General features: G+C 41.6%; 1 pseudogene; it reads left to right on the top strand.

The window, feature by feature from the left end:
• Positions 1-13,098: 13,098 nt before the first annotated feature.
• The window catches only part of LOC123405442, a 94,373-nt pseudogene continuing 90,812 nt past the window's right edge, over positions 13,099-16,659 (top strand).

The raw sequence follows: 16,659 nt of genomic DNA, 5'->3' as shown, positions 1-16,659 counted from the left end.
ATATTCAACTACTAATACTTGAGAGTATCCTCTCACCTCCTGCTTGGCGAACCAACAAATTTTGTTTGAATACTCTACCCTCGTAAACTGCTACGATCCCACGCGCTGGTGGGCCGTCAACAACATTCTTCTAGTTTCGATTGCCGGAGAGTGCTAGCAGCATTCTTCTGGTGCCCTTGCAAGGGAAGGTCTGCTGTTACGGAGTCAACATTTTTCTGGCACCGTTGCCGGGGAAGTATTGCTATATTCTCTGAGTCACTTGGGATTTATATCTGCTGATCACTATGAAGAATCTGAAGGATCCGAAGACCAAAGTCTTGCCCTCAACTACGGCGGGAGGTAAGGAATTGCCATCTTGCTCTGCACTTGATTCACCTACAGTTATGAGTAAGTTTGCGACATCACCTCCAGCTAGAAATCTTGATATGTCGCGTGTGCTTGATGATGCTTATGATGCTACTTCTAGAGATACTATGCCTGATGATGCTATGCTTGATACTGCTAGAGATGTTATGCTTGATACTGCTAGAGATGCCATATTGCCTGATGATGCTATGCTTGATACTGCTAGAGATACTACTTTTCCTGATGTTCCACTAGGGGTATTCCTTGATGCTCATATTGCTAGAGTTACTGCCAATGCTCGTGACGCTTCTGAAACTGCCGATACTATTGAGTTAGAACCTGCTTTTGCTCCTGTTAGATCTAGCTCTCCTAGATATGAATTGACTGATATACGTGAGGGTTATGTTATGGAGGGAGAGATAGCTGAGGATTTTCTTGCGTGTAAGGATGCCTATGACGCTGAGAAATTACTTCTCAAGTGGAAGGAAAAATCTCTGAAAGCTAGGATGAAATATGACCCGAAGTTTGCCACTTCACCTATCTTTATCACCGATCAGGATTATGAATTCTCTGTCGACCCTGAGATAATCTATCTAGTCGAATATGATCCTTTTCACGGTTATGAGTCTGAGAAGGTCGTTGCCCATCTTGCCAAACTTCACGATATAGCCACCCTTTTCACTAATGAGGAGAAGATCCGCCACTAATATATCCTTAAGCTGTTTCCTTTCTCTGTAAAGGATGACGCTAAATCCTGGTTCACCTCTCTTACTCCTGGATGTGTGAGTAGTCCCCAGGATATGGTTTATTACTTCTATGAGAAATATTTCCCTGCCCATAAGAAACAAGCTGCCTTGCAGGAAATATACTACTTTGCTCAACTCCAAGAAGAGAGTCTTCCACAAGCTTGGGGGAGGCTCATCCAGCTACAAAATGCCTTGCCTCATCACCCTCTTTAGAAGAACGAGATACTTGATATCTTCTATAACGGACTTACCGATGCTTCTAGAGACCACCTAGATAGTTGTGTCGGTTGTGTTTTTAGGGAACGAACTGTAGAACAAGCTGAGACCCTACTGAATAACATCTTGATCAACGATAATGCTTGGACTATTCCCGAACCACCTCCTAAGCCAACTCCAAAGAAAATAGGTATTCTATTCCTCAGTCCCGAAGATATGCAAGAAGCCAAGAAATCTATGCAAGAGAAAGGCATTAGATCTGAAGATGTCAAAAATCTACCACCTATCGAAGAGATCCATGGTCTCGATAACCCGATACAGGTAGTAGAAGTGAATTCTCTGCATAGGTTTGATGAGAGTGACATTCCTTTTGACAAACCTGCTAGCCTATGCTTTGATGAATTTGACAACTTTGTTGCCAAACAATAGAGTTTCAATGATTATGTTAGCAGCCATTTGGAACAAAGTACTCGTATGCTTAGCCATTTAAGTGCTTGTGTAGACAGAAATGTCAATGATCTGAAGCTTCGGAGTAAACATGCCTCTATGATTACTACTCAGGCAGAGCAAGTACTTAAAGCTCAGAATGACCTGCTCAATGAATTAAATGACAACTCTGTCACAGTCATTACTAGAGGAGGCAAAATGACTCAGGAACCTTTGTATCCTGAAGGTCATCCTAAGACAATTGATCAAGATTCTCAAGGAATCAATGCTGATACACCCAGTCATACTAAAGAGAAGAAGAAGGATGATAGAAACCTACACGCCAGTTCACCAAATACTGTCACACCTGAAGAACCTAATGATATTTCTGCGTCTGATGCAGAAACACAATCTGGTGATGAACATGAACCTGGTGACAATATGGACAGTGATGTTCATAATAATGCTCAACCTAGCAATGATGAGGATGTGGAGATTGAACCTTCGGTTAATCCTGATAACCCACAACCTACGAGATACGATAAGAATGACTTTACTGCTAGGAAGCATGGTAAAGCAAGGGAGCCATGGGTTTAGAGATCTATGCCCTTTCCTCCTAAGCCATCCAAGAAAAAGGATGATGAGGATTTTGAGCGTTTCGTTGAGATGATAAGACCCATCTTTCTGCAGATGCGGTTAACTCATATGCTCAAGATGTCTCTGTATACCAAGTACATGAAAGATATCGTGACTAATAAACGGAAGATACCGGATCTTGAGATCTCCACCATGCTTTCCAACTACACTTTCAAAGGTGTAACTCCTCAGAAACTTGGTGATCCCGGAGTGCCCACTATACCTTGCTCTATTAAAGGAAACTACGTAAGAACTGCCTTATGTGACCTTGGAGCCGGTGCTAGTGTTATGCCGCTCTCTCTTTATCATAGACTTGAATTGGATAAGTTGACACCCACTGAAATTTCTCTGCAAATGGCCGACAAATCAACAGCTTTCCCTATCGGCATTTGCGAGGATGTGCCTGTTGTGGTTGCTAACACCACTATCTTAACAGACTTTGTTATCTTGGATATTCCTGAGGACGATGCCATGGCTGTCATCCTCGAAAGAACCTTTTTAAACAATGCAGGGGCTGTTATAGATTGCAACAAAGGCAATGTCACTTTCCATGTCAACGGTAATGAGCACATAGTGCACTTTCCAAAGAAACGATATCAAGTACCTTGCATCAATGCTATCGAAAAGACTTCATCGATTCTTATGGGGAGCTTTGAATGCCCTATTCCTCGTGTCAAGATGAAGTATGATTTGCTTGTCGGGGAGATACATATCCCCATTGAGGTGATTTAGTGGCTATTCAAAAATTCTCCGTTCTCTCTTGCGATTCGAGAAGGTTTTGTCATGAGGACTTGATCAACCCCATTGACGGATTTCTTTCAATGACCATGAAATGGATGAATCAAAGAGTCACATACCTCTGTTTTAAGCTTTCATTTTGTGTTGCTTAGAAGAAAAATGATAGAATTAGTTTAGTTTTTCCTGTTTTCTGTTTTAGCGTCCCGGAGAAAAATACCTCGAAAATAAAAGTTCACCGATGGTCCTGAAAATTTAGTATGATTTTTTCTGGATTTTTTGAAAATTACTGGGCCTGAGAGCTAGCCTGGGGCCAGACCAGTGGGCCACAAGCCCTACCACCGCCACCCCCTGGTGGCGGAGGGCAAGCTTGTGGGGCCCACAGGGACCCCCTCCAGTCATTCCAGCTCCCAGCCTCTTCTTCCACCTCCAGAAAAAATTGTTTCGCAGCTCAAACCCGTGTTCTTGCTCATTTGGCTGTGATTTTCGATCTCCTTGCTCAAAGCACCATTCTCCGAACCGTTTTGGGGAAATTACTCCTTGGTAAGTGACTCCTCCATTGGTCCAATTAGCTTTTGCTCTAGTGCTTTATCCTTCGTGTATTCTTGCTACCTTGTTGACCCTGTTGTTGATCTAGAAAGGTTGATTTTAGCTGGCCCCAAGTAGTTTTAGCGCGTGATACGGTCACTAGGCACTAGTAGGAGTAGTTGCTACAAGGTGTGGTGGGTCTTCATTCACTTTTCTCTTGAACTTCAAAAATTTCAGCAAAAGGAAACTATGTTCAGGAGGAAGTTTCATGGTGGTTGCTCAAGTAAGAAGGGTCCCCGTGTCTCTTTTCGGGAGCCCGAACCTTTTCAACTAAGGGACGCACCAGTACAACCATGTGAATGGCCTTCCGATGAGTTCATGATCGAAGCAGGTTTCAAGTATGAGTTTGACACACTTGTCCGCAATGCCGGGTTAGAAGAATTCATCTCAGATAAATGTGAGCAGTATGTTATGCTCACTGCCTCTTTCGTGCGTAGATTTAAATTTTTGGTTGGCCGTGACTCATCCATATTGTTTGATCTGTAGGATAAATCCTATACCGTGGATTTGGAGGATTTCAATAGGATTTGCAAGTTACCCGATGGGGTAGTATTAATGATCCTTCTAAGTCTTCGGTCAGAGACTTTGTCTCCCATATAACTGTTGGAGAAACTAGAGATATCACGCAAGCCACCATAGGAAGCATCCATTTCCCTGCCTTGCACTACCTTGCCCTGTTCATAGGTAGGTGCATTAACGGCAAGGGTGCACATTGTCACCTATGCGCTTCCGACCTTAGTATCCTTAAGAGCGCAGTAACAGGTGACAGGAGCTTCAATATGGGAGCTATAATAGCAAGGAGGCTGAATAAAAATGCCAGTGAGGGGGATTTCTTTGATGGAGTTTATGCTACACGCTTAGCAAATTCTCTTGGAGTATCCATCCGTCCAAAATACCCTCCTCTCCGTACAGCCTACCTTGATCGTGTCGCTCTAACACGCTACTAGTTCCTTGAGAGAGATCATGGATCCCTCCTATACCGCTTGATATTTAACCGGCAGCATGTTTTCCATATTACCCTTCCTGCTCCTACTTTCTTTGACTTTCAGGAAAAACGAAGATACTACATAACCATAGGAGAGGCAGAGGAGTATGAGAGGGAGGCGACGGCTGCTCGACTTCGTGAGGCAGCTATTCAGGCAGTGGCTGCAACACTCGCGTTTAACACCCATTATGACTTTGGGTTTCCCTAGGATCATCCATGGGAGTAGACCAAGCTAGGCCAAAAGCCTAATCTTGGGGGAGTGCGTGTTCTCACCGACTTTACATTCATACTGATGCTTTCACTCTGTTAGCCGCTGTTTACACTTTGCCACTGTATTATCCATGCTAGTTTATTTTCGTTTTCTTGTTTTCTTGTTTTCTTGTTTTGTGTCCTTTTGAGAAAACCCAAAAAGATTTTTATTTCTTCTTTTGCTTGTTGGGAGCTTTCCCGTGTAAATAGTTTTCTTTTTCTTTGGGTCAAGGTAGAAGATATTTGTTACAATGTTTAGTGGTTCTTGCATGCTTACCTGTTTAGCTTTCAAAGAGCCATATTACTTTGTCTTCTCCTTTGTTTTTGCCTGCAGATTTAGCTTAGTCCAATGCGCTTATTATCGTTCACATCGTTCGATCATGCAAATGAAAGGCAATAATGATGATATATGATGAAGTGACTGAGACTCGAAAAGTTGGTATGAACTCTATCTATTTTGTTTTTGTAAATATGACTTAGATTCAGCTTTGTTGTGAGAGAACCATGTTTGCAATGACAACTTAGAGATCATAGTTTTTGATGCCATGCTTAACTAGCTGAGAGCTTATAATGGTTTGTCTTGAATGCCAACATAGATTTTGAAATGACTATGATGTAGTATGATAAGATGGTATTCTCCTTTCAATGTTTTAAGTGGCTTGACTTGGCGCATGTTCATGCATGTAGTTGAAAAAAATCAACATAGCCTCTATGATGTTCGTGTTCATGGTGATTTATATCATGTTCATGCTTGCATTCAATGTTAGTCAAACTCATTATATCTTGATGACTGTTGTCGCTCTCTAGTTGGTCGCTTCCCAGTCTTTTGCTAGCCTTCACTTGTACTAAGCGGAATACTGCTTGTGCATCCACTTCCATAAACCCAAAAAAATTTCCATGAGAGTCCACCATACCTACCTATTTGCGGTATCTACTTGCCGTTCCAAGTAAATTTGCATGTGCCACTCTCTAAACCTTCAAGAAATAATCTGTTTTGCATGCCCGAACTGCTCATGTGGTGACAGGGGGCTATTGGTATCTTCCATGCTAGGAGTGTTATCCCCGACAAGTGTTTATTCACTATCATTCACGAGAAAGGGGCCGGTAATTGGAATGCCCAGTTCCACACTTAAATCGAAAACATAATTGTAAAACAAGACTCCCCCAAATTGATGTTAGTATGGACGGTACCCGAGGATTCGACTAGCCGTGGAGTGTGATTGATTGGTGGTGGGGGAGTTAAAACTTTACTTTTCTGTTTGGGAACCGCTTATAGCATGAGTAGCATGGAAGATATTGAGAACTCTTGGTCATTGCGTTGACAATGAAAGCATGCCACCCAAAATTATTATCTCTGTTTTCAAAGCTTGAGCTCTGGCACCTCTGCAAATCAATGCTTCCCTCTGCGAAGGGCATGTCTATTTATTTTCCTGCTGAGTCATCCTCCTCTTTTATAAGCACCAATTAGAGAGCACCTCTGTCAATTTTTACGCTTTGCTTTTGATTGATATTGAGTATGACTATGACTGGATCTTCGTTGCTATGAATTACAATGTTTAGTCAACCCTTGATCTTTGAAAGTGCTGTGCATTTATGTTTTGCGGTCTCAGAAAGAGCTAGCGAGATACGACCTATTCATATTGCTTCATGCTTGTTTTGATTGAAGTGTTGGTATTTTAAACTCATTATTATTTGCTCGTTAGCTGATTTTTCCATTGATATTAGTTTACCATGAGACCTTTGTGTCACTTGCTTATGTGGTTAACTTGTGATCTTGCTGAAATTCTGGTTATGAGTTAGACATAGTTGCAACAACAAGATCAAACAGAGTTTGTCAAAATTTTTCTTTCTCTGTCAGTTTGTCAAATGAGTTGCTTGAGGACAAGCATGGTTTTAAGCTTGGGGGAGTTGATACGTCTCCATCGTATCTACTTTTCCAAACTCTTTTGCCCTTGTTTTGGACTCTAATTTGCATGATTTGAATGGAACTAACCTGGACTGACGCTGTTTTCAGCAGAATTGCCTTGGTGTTATTTTTGTGAAGAAATCAAAGTTCTCCAAACGTCCTGAAAATTTACGGAGATCATTTTTGGAAAATATGAAAAATAACTGCGCCAAGATCCACCTGAGGGGGTGGGCCAGTGGGCCACAAGCCCTGCCTTCGCCACCCAGCCTCCTCGTGGCGGTGGGCAAGCTTGTGGGGCCCACACGGCTCTGCCGCCCCCAACCTCAGGTCTATAAGTTCACTTTCGTCCTAGAAAAAATAAAAAGTGAAGATTTCGTCGCGTTTGCGATACGGAGGCGCCGCCACAACCTGTTCTTCATGTGGAGGTCATATCTGGAGTCCGTTTTGGGCTCCGGAGAGGGGAAATCGTCGCCATCGTCATCATCAACCTTCTTCCCTCTCCAATTCCATGAAGCTCTTCATCGTTCGTCAGTAATCTATTCGTAGGCTCGCTGGGTGGTGATGAGTAGGGTGAGATCTATCATGTAATCGAGTTAGTTTTGATGGGGATTGATCCCTAGTATCCACTATGTTCTGAGATTGATGTTGCTACTACTTTGCCATGCTTAATGCTTGTCACTAGGGCCCGAGTGCCATGATTTCAGATCTGAAATTATTATGTTGTCACCAATATAAGTGTGTTTTAGATCCGATCTTGCAAGTTGTAGTTACCTACTATGTGTTATGATTCGGCAACCCCGGAGTGACAATAACAGAAACCGCTCCTGGTGATGACCATACTTTGAGGAGTTCATGTGTTCACCAAGTGCTAATGCGTTGGTCCGGTTCTTTATTAAAAGGAGAACCTTAATATCCCGTAGTTTCCTTTTGGACCCCGCGCCATGGGAGGGATGGCCAATAGATGTCATGCAAGTTCTTTTCCCTAAGCACGTATGACGACACACGGAATGCATGCCTACATCACATTAACGAATGCGAGCTAGCCACATATCTCTCCGTGTTATAACTATTGCATGATGAATATCATCCAAACAAATCACCGACCCATTGCCTACGAGTTTGTCCTACTGCTGCTGTTACTACTGTTGCCGCTGTTGTTACTTATTTTGCTCTGCTGCTGTTACTACTGTTGCTGCTACTGTTACTTGTCTTGCTCTGCTGATACTGTTGTTACTACTATCGCTTGCTACTGTTGCTACTTGCTACTGCTGTCACTACTGTTGTTCCTTGCCACTTCCGTTACTCGCTACTTTGCTGTTACTACTTTGCTTGCAGATACTAATCTTTCAGGTGTTGTTGAATCTGATATATTCAACTGCTAATACTTGAGAGTATCCTCTCACCTCCTGTCTGGCGAACCAACAAATTTGGGTTGAATACTCTACCCTCGAAAACTGCGACGATCCCACGCGCTGGTGGGTCGTCAACAACATTCTTCTAGTGTCGATTGCCGGAGAGTGCTAGCAGCACTCTTCTGGTGCCATTGCAAGGGAAGGTCTGCTGTTACGGAGTCCGGGTTCTCTCCCTCTCTCTCCCGGTGGTGCTCAACACTACATACTATTTCCCAATGATATGTGGCTATCCTATGATATTTGAGTAGATCCAGTTTGTCCTACGGGTTAATTGTGATATAATTTTACTGACATGAGTTGTGTGTTTATATGGTGTTGTCCTAAGGTGCCTTTCGTGAGGCGCACATGTCAAGGATACACGTTGGAGGGTTTGCAATATGTTCATGATTCACTTATAGTGGGTGGCGAGAGTGATAGAAACTTACACCTGAGTAAGGGAGTTGTGCACGTATGGAGTAAAGAGGACTTGCTATTTAATGCTATGGTTGGGTTTACCTTAATGATTTCTAGTAGTTGTGGATGCTTGGTAGAGGTCCAATCATCAGTGCATATGATCCAAGTACAGGAAGTATGTTAAAGTATGCCTCTCACTCATTGCAGATGATAAGTATATATCATGTTATATTCAATTGCCTAAGGACAATCATTTTCTTGCGTTACACAAAAAGCTTTCTACTAAACAGTCGCAAACTTTTATTTACTTGCTATTTAATTTTCTGCAAAATAGTTTCATACTTGTTCTAGGTAAATTAAGTGGTTACACGCGTAGAGTTGTATTGTTGGTCAATAGAACTTGAGATAATATTAATTCTACCTTTAGCTCCTCGTTGGGTTCGACACTCTTAATTATCGAAAAAGGCTACAAACGATCCTACACTTGTGAGTTATCAACCTCCTATTTATGATGATTGCAGTTTTTATTAAAGTAGGTTTGGAAGAGTGTCAAATTTAGATGATTATTATCCAACTATTTATGAGGGTGTTGAATATTATTATAATGATAAAAATGGATTTGGAGAGGTCATGACTTTATTTAGTAATGATTCCACTACCTTGGAAGATGTTTTAGTTGATTATGATGAGAGCCAAGTTACTACTTATAATGATTATTATGATGATACTTATGTTATAAAAAGTGGCGATGATTACTATTATAAAACTTGTCATAATTATGAATACCTTTTTCTAAACATTATTCTTTTAATGTGGAAACAATTTATAATATTCAAGTCGCCTATGATACTCCCACTATTATGTATGAAAAGTTTGCTTGTTCGGAGAGTAATAAATTTTCTATGCTTGTGGATCAGGAAATGAATGCTTTATGTGATAATTATAATGTTTAATTACTTCATGATGACACTGAAAATTATTATGAGGGAGGAACATACGCTTGTAGGAACTGCAATAATATCGAGATTATTCTCTATGTGTTGAAAATCTTGAAGTTATGCTTGTTCTGCCTTCCTATGCTAGTTCATTCTTGCTTCCCTAAATTTTCTGCTAACAAAATCCCTATGAATAGGAAGTGTGTTAGACTTCAATGATATTGTCATGTGATTCATGATGCTCTTTTGCATGTTTCAGTTATTACTTTTTATGTGAGCATCAATGAAATCATCATGCCTAGATGAAAGGCTTTAAAGAGAAGCGTTTATTGGGAAACAAGCCAAAACTTTTACTTTCTATTTTTCAGTGTTCACGTGATTAAGATACTGTAGTAATCATGCTTTGTGTCTTCTATTTCAATAAGGAGCCAAGTAAAGCCTTTAGAATAGTGTGGATACTTGTTTGCTTGATTATGTGCGAAAATAAAAACTTCTGCGTCGACTAAAGAATTTCTCTCATTTTACTAGAGCTTATAAAAAATTATAAATTTTTACACAATTTTTCTATGAAAATTCTATGTGCTTTCTTATTTGTTTTGAGAATTTTCATAGATAGGAAAGTCTGGTTTAATTTCAGATCTTTACAGACTTCTCTATTTTTACGGATTCTGTTTTGCACGCATAGTGTGTTTGTTTTAGTGTTTCCATAGCTTATATTGAGTGATATAAATTATGGGAATGATATAATACAGTAGGTATTATGTGAGAACAATTATGAGTCGTGTCTTGACAGTACCTAAGTGAATGATCTATGTTTATTACACTAAACCCTCTCACGAAGTTCCATTAGGTCTTGTGTGACAAATGTTTTCAAATTTTGGGTGAGATACCGATAAGAATAAGGAGTAGAAAGAACCTAAGATTGGGGATGACCAAGGTACCCCCATGTTAATATCCAAGGAACACTCAAGCGTCTAAGCTTGGGGATTCCCCGAAAGGCATCCCCTCTTTCGTCTTCAACACTATCGATATATCTTACTTGGAGCTATATTTTTATTCATCACATGATATGTGTTTTGCTTGGAGCATCACTTTATTTTGTTTTTATATGTTATATATTATTTATAATCATGTTTTCTAATAAAAAGTACCAAGATTTACCTTTAGAATGCTTGAATTGCATGTTTGATGTGTGCTGTGTAAAAATAGAAACATTCGTTGTAGTATTTGAATTTATTTATTTTACTAGAACGTGGAAAGTTTCTGAATTTTTTAAACATTACTTTCATAAAAAAAATTATCATTTCCTAAATTTTCTAAAGTTTTGGATATAGAGAAGTACATTTTTAAATTAATTTCTACACACTGTTGTATTTAGACACATTGGTGTCATAGGTTTGTTATCTAGTTATCCTAGAGTTTTCATGGATTATATTAGTAGATATAAATTGTGTAAATGATAGTATGCAATACCTAATGTCTTAAAATCATTCTGCAACTTGTCTTGGCAGTACATGAAGTGTTGATTTATTCTTATGTGTACTAACCTATCTCACAAGTTCTTTTCGAGTTTTTGTGGATGAAGTTTTTGGGACTTAGGTAAAACCGGGATATGAGAGGATTGAAGAAGAGAAAAAATCTCAAGCTTGGAGATGACCAAGGCACCCCAAGTAAATATTTCAAGAAGTATCAAGCATCTAAGCTTGGGGATGCTACGCATCCCACCTCTCTTCATCAAACAAATATCGGTTAGCCTATGTTGAGCCCAAATTTTTATTTGTCCACATGATATATGTTGTTCTTGGAATGTATCTTCGTTTTCTTTGATGTTTATTTAAATCTCAGATATGAAAATGTTTATTGAGGGAGATTCTTCACATAGCTACTTAAATGTTTGACTATTCATTGATCTTCACTTATAGCCCATTAATTATTTCCAACCTTGATCAAATTTTTGAAGTTGGACAAGGAACACAACGTAATGGTTATCGCATATTTGTATAAAAGTTATATTGTTATGGATACTCCAACGTGTGGTGCTTGTCTATAACCTTTTGCTAGCCAAAACTTCATACCAAGTAGAGGTACGACTTGTACATCCAAATCCTCGAGCCAAGTTTCTGTTTGAAATATGCCCTAGAGGCAATGATAAAGTTGTTATCATCATATTTCCTTGTTGATGATAATCATTTATTATCCATACTAGAGTTGTATTGGCTGAAAACTTAAATACATGTGTCGATATGTAAACAACACCGTGTCCCTAGTGAGCCTCTACCAGACTAGCTCGTTGATCAAAGATGTTCAAGGTTTCCTAACCATGGACATGAGTTGTCATTTGATAACAGGATAACATCATTAGGAGAATGATGTGGTGGAGAAGACCCAACTGTAAGCATAGCATATTGTGACAGCCCGAGACCGACGCTCGAGAAGATTCCCCTCTTTTCCGTTGCTGGCGTGTGTTTATTTTAATTGCCGCATCATCATCGCATCATGCGCATCATCTGCATTGCATCGGCACTCCATTGCCACCAGTTTTCAAAACTTGCATCTGTTATTAGTTGTTGGTTCTCTCCGTGTTCGTCGTCCCGTATTGAGCCCGACCACACTCGCACGCGCCCACGGCATCGTCAAAACCTTGTTTTTAAAAGTGTGTACAAAATATTCTCTCATTGGGTTGAAACTTGGCGTGCGGTCTTATTTGGATGTAGGTAGGATGCTTGCCAATTTTCGTCGCAATCGGAGTCCTTCTCGTACTCGAACGGTCGACGTAGCGGCATCGTCTTCGGTTATTCGTCCAACGTGTTTTGGTGTTTTAAATCGGATTGCCGCGCCGCTCCATTTCCCTCTCGTCTCCAGCTAGCCATTCTACACATCCCACCTATCCATTCCCGCGTCTGTGGCCGTCCGATCGCGATCCGGTGGTCGAAAATGGAGCCGGATTCGGATAGACCTAGCCCCATTGTTATAAATAGACAGCCCCCATGCCTGATTTGGATAGCCACCAGCCCTACCTCGGGATGTGCGCCCACCACCAAACCCTAGCCGCACTAGTGCCCTGTCTCTCCTCCACCCGCACGTGCCCGAGACCCAGATCCGTCCCACCTAGGCCTGGATCAAACCTGCAGCCGACCATCTCCTCCCGAGCTCCTCCTGCTCGCGCTAGGGCCAGCTCACCCTCGTGCCCCGCCGCCCTCTGCCTCCGGTCACCTGCGCCGACCCGCTCCAGATTTGGCCGCCCCAGGGTCGGATCCGCTCAGGCCGCCGCACTTCCATGCCCCTGCTCGTCGGAAGACTCTCGTCGACGCCCCAGGACGCCGCCTACAATTGAGCTTTCACCGGATCCGGCATTCCTGTCTGTGGATCTGCGCGTTTCGCTCGCCTCCCTATCGTTCTACATGGGTGTGCGTGGGAGTGCTCCTTGCAAGCCGCCGCCGCACCCTCCATGGCTTGCATCGTGCCTGGCTGCAGTTCGAGCGGGCGAGGGGTGCCGTTGACCGCTGCTCTCGGCCTCGCTTGTTGCATGGCCAGCTTCGGCCTTCCCCACGCCTGGGTCGATGCCCAGTCCATCCGCTCCACCTCGGACTGCCTCAGCCTCCTCGAGGTCGCCTCCTCCTCCAGCCAGCCCAAGTGGCCGTCTGGTGAGCCGCTCCTATTCCCCGTCCTGGCGCAGTTTAGTTATTATGCACCATGCTCTGTTAGGCCCGTTAAGCTCCAGATTCGGCCCGTAGGTTTTTTTAAATTATCCGGCGAATTTATTAATTTCAGAAAAATGCTAGATTTTCAAATGCCCGTAGATTTCAAACCGTGCATCGGATCGCGATGAATTATATATGTAACTCGTGTAGAATTTCACGTAGAATATGATTTTAAAACTTGCATGAATATTTGAAGTGGTTTGACCCGCCATATGCCTAGATTTGCATGTTTTCCTAATAGGGATTTATTCCGTAGCTATCTTTATGCGTGTCCGGATAGTGCAAATCCCATAGATGAAATGTTCGTGTTGTTCGGGACCCTTTTCCATGTATTTTAGAGTAGTTTTTTGCATTTTTGCACGTAGGTTCCGTTGCTAGTTTATTATATCGTATTTAGGACATATTCTCGCATATACGTGTGGCGGTATTTTTATTTTGCAACCCAACATATTACACATGTTTTCGGGGTAGAAAAATTCATAGAATTTAACTGTGCATTTAGTTTCAGCTTTTGAGCAAGTTAGTGCACGTGATATTTTGCCATGTTGCCCTTTTGTTTATTTTGTGGGATTTATTCCGTGCATGATATGAATGAGTTGTCAATTAGAGATATGCCCTTGGATGTGTAGGCTGTCCTCTAGTAATTTTGGTTGCAATAGAAATCCATGTTTAGGTGTTGTTTGCATGATGTCAACATGCTAGAAAATAGTGCTGAATTGGAGATGCTGAAATAGTCTGAAATCTGTTATATTTTGTTGTTGTCTTGCCATGAGTTTATCTGGTGATCTATAGCTCTTTTGAGGTTGGTGCAATGGAGTTATTTGTAGTCCTTAAGATTCTCTAGCATGCTGTGAATTTTCATGCCATTTGGTGCCCTGTAGCATATAGTTTTGCTGCTGTAAATATGCCTTCAGATCGAAAACAGTACTGTCAAAAACTGTTATTTTCACCAAGTCTGAAACTATGTGTGAGATGCCATTTTGTGAGTTATTTTCCTAGTGATCCATGCTACCATGCTAGATGTTATTAGCAGGGTGTTGAAGTGCATCTTGCCCTCTGCTGTCTCATGTCTTGTTTGAGCATTTTGGATTTATGTAGCTTGTTGTTTTGGGGTATGGAAAATGCCATGTTGCTGTTTTTGGTAGATTATGACTGTTTCTTGTGTAGCTTGTAGTTGTTGAACCGTTGCTCCGTTTTGATCGTGTCCTATATGAAACTTGCTTAGAATCTTCTGTAGTTTCATATTTTGTTGCTGCCTTCTTGGTTTGGGATGCTTCTGACTGTCGTTGCACACATATTGCATTCATGCCATCATATCTTGCGGTGTTCGTATCTTTTGAACCGTAGCTCCGTTGGAGATGTTCTCTATGTGTAAATTGATTGAAGCGACGCGTAGAATCACGTGAACCAATTTATTTTTCTGTTTAAAAATATTAAAATGTGTTAGTTCAGATCTGGACAGAATTAAATTTTGGCGTATGAGGTCATCTCGGAGATGCTATATGTCGTTTCCGACCTCATTTAAAATGCCTAGATAGTTAGCTTAATTATGCTTCACCTCTTTCCATGTTTAACCACATTTAATATTGCTGTGTACCTAATCGGGATAGAACTAAATAATTCGTATGTGGAGTTTCGTCAATATGCAACTCGTTGCATATTGAACTTCACTTAATGTGTAGTGTTTGATTGTTGTCAATTGCCATGCCATGTGTTGCATATATTCAACTGATCATGCATCATATGTGGATTGCATCTTGTCATGCATGTGCCATGGTGAATATCTGTGTTGATGCTTGTTTCCTATTTGCTTCGTCTCGATAGAGTTCCGCAAGCATGTCAGAAAGTGAGGACTTGTTCGACTACATCAGTTCGTCAGCTTCACGGAGTCGTTCTTCTTCCAAGCGGGATTGCAGGCAAGATGACCATTTCCCCAGATACCATTACTATCATTGCCATGCTAGTTTTACCATTTCTGTCGTTATGTCTCGCTGCCTACCACCTGTTAAATAACAGCCTCTCAACATTGCCATGAAAACCTTCAACCTTTTCACAACCTAGCAAACCACTGATTGGCTATGTTACCGCTTGCTTAACCATATGTTAGTGTTGCTAGTTGCAGGTGCAATTGCTTCCATGTGATAACATGGGTTCCTTGTTATGTCACCATATTAATTGTTATTTAATTTAATGCACCTATATAATTGGTAAAAGGTGGAAGGCTCGGCCTTTCTAGCCTGGTGTTTTGTTACACCTTTTCCCCCTTAGTTTCGACTACCGGTGTTATGTTCCATAATTGAGCGCTCCTAACACGATCGGGGTTGTTATGGGGACCCGCTTGATAATTCGTCTTAGATTAAAATTGGTCTGGCAAGGCTCAACATTGGTACTATATTGGCCCAACATAATAATTCTATTAATACTAAAAGCATAGGGAGTTAGCGCTACCCGAGGAGTAATTCAACATAATACAGGGAGGGCCAGTGCTGATGGTGCTGGTCCAAAACTAGAGCATCGTGCGGGGCCAACCCGGGGCAACTCGGGAGATGTCTATCAGGCCACCGTACACTTCGCTTATCCGTCGTGTCCTGAGAACAAGATATGCGGCTCCTATCAGGATCGTCGACACGTCGGGCGGCCTTGCTGGATTACTTTTACCTTTTACGAAATATCTTGTGCATTGGGATTTCGGTGATGCTTTGGGTAATCTCAAACTTGAGGTTTTCCACTAAAGAGTCCGACGAGATCGCGAGTTTTGTGATCGAGGATTTCTATGCGGCTTGTGGTAATTTGTGATGGACTAGTTGGAGCACCCCTACAGGGTTAAATCTTTCGGAAAGCCGTGCCCACGGTTATGTGGCAACGTGGAAACTTTGTTTAACACTGGTTCTAGATAACTTGAAGTAAGCTTAATTAAAATATGCCAACTGAGTGTGTAACCATGATTGTCACTTTCGTGAGTTCCTTCTCCGATCGAGGACACGGTGGGGTTATGCTTGACGTAAGTAGGTGTTCAGGATCATTCATTTGATCATCAGTAGTTCACGTCTGTTATGCGTAGATCATCCCCCTCTTATTCTTGTACTTGTAAGTTAGCCACCAAATAAATGCTTAGTCCCTGCTGCAACCTCACCACTTAACCTTACCTAACCCATTAAGCTTTGCTAGTCTTGATACCTTTGGAAATGAGATTGTTGAGTCCCCTGTGGCTCACAGATTACTACAACACCAGTTGCAGGTATAGGTCAGGATATTAAGACGTGAGCGCGATGATTGTTCATTTGGAGTTTCTTCTTCCTCTTCATCGATCTGGGATGGGTTCCAGGTCGGCAGCCTGGGATAGCAAGGATGGACGTCATTCTTTTATCGTTTGTTTTCGTCCGTAG

The sequence above is a fragment of the Hordeum vulgare genome, chromosome 6H, assembly GCF_904849725.1.
Source record: "Hordeum vulgare subsp. vulgare chromosome 6H, MorexV3_pseudomolecules_assembly, whole genome shotgun sequence".
NCBI classification, from domain to species: domain Eukaryota; kingdom Viridiplantae; phylum Streptophyta; class Magnoliopsida; order Poales; family Poaceae; genus Hordeum; species Hordeum vulgare.
Note: the sequence above shows the minus strand (reverse complement) of the source record. Positions and strands in the feature narration are given on the sequence as shown.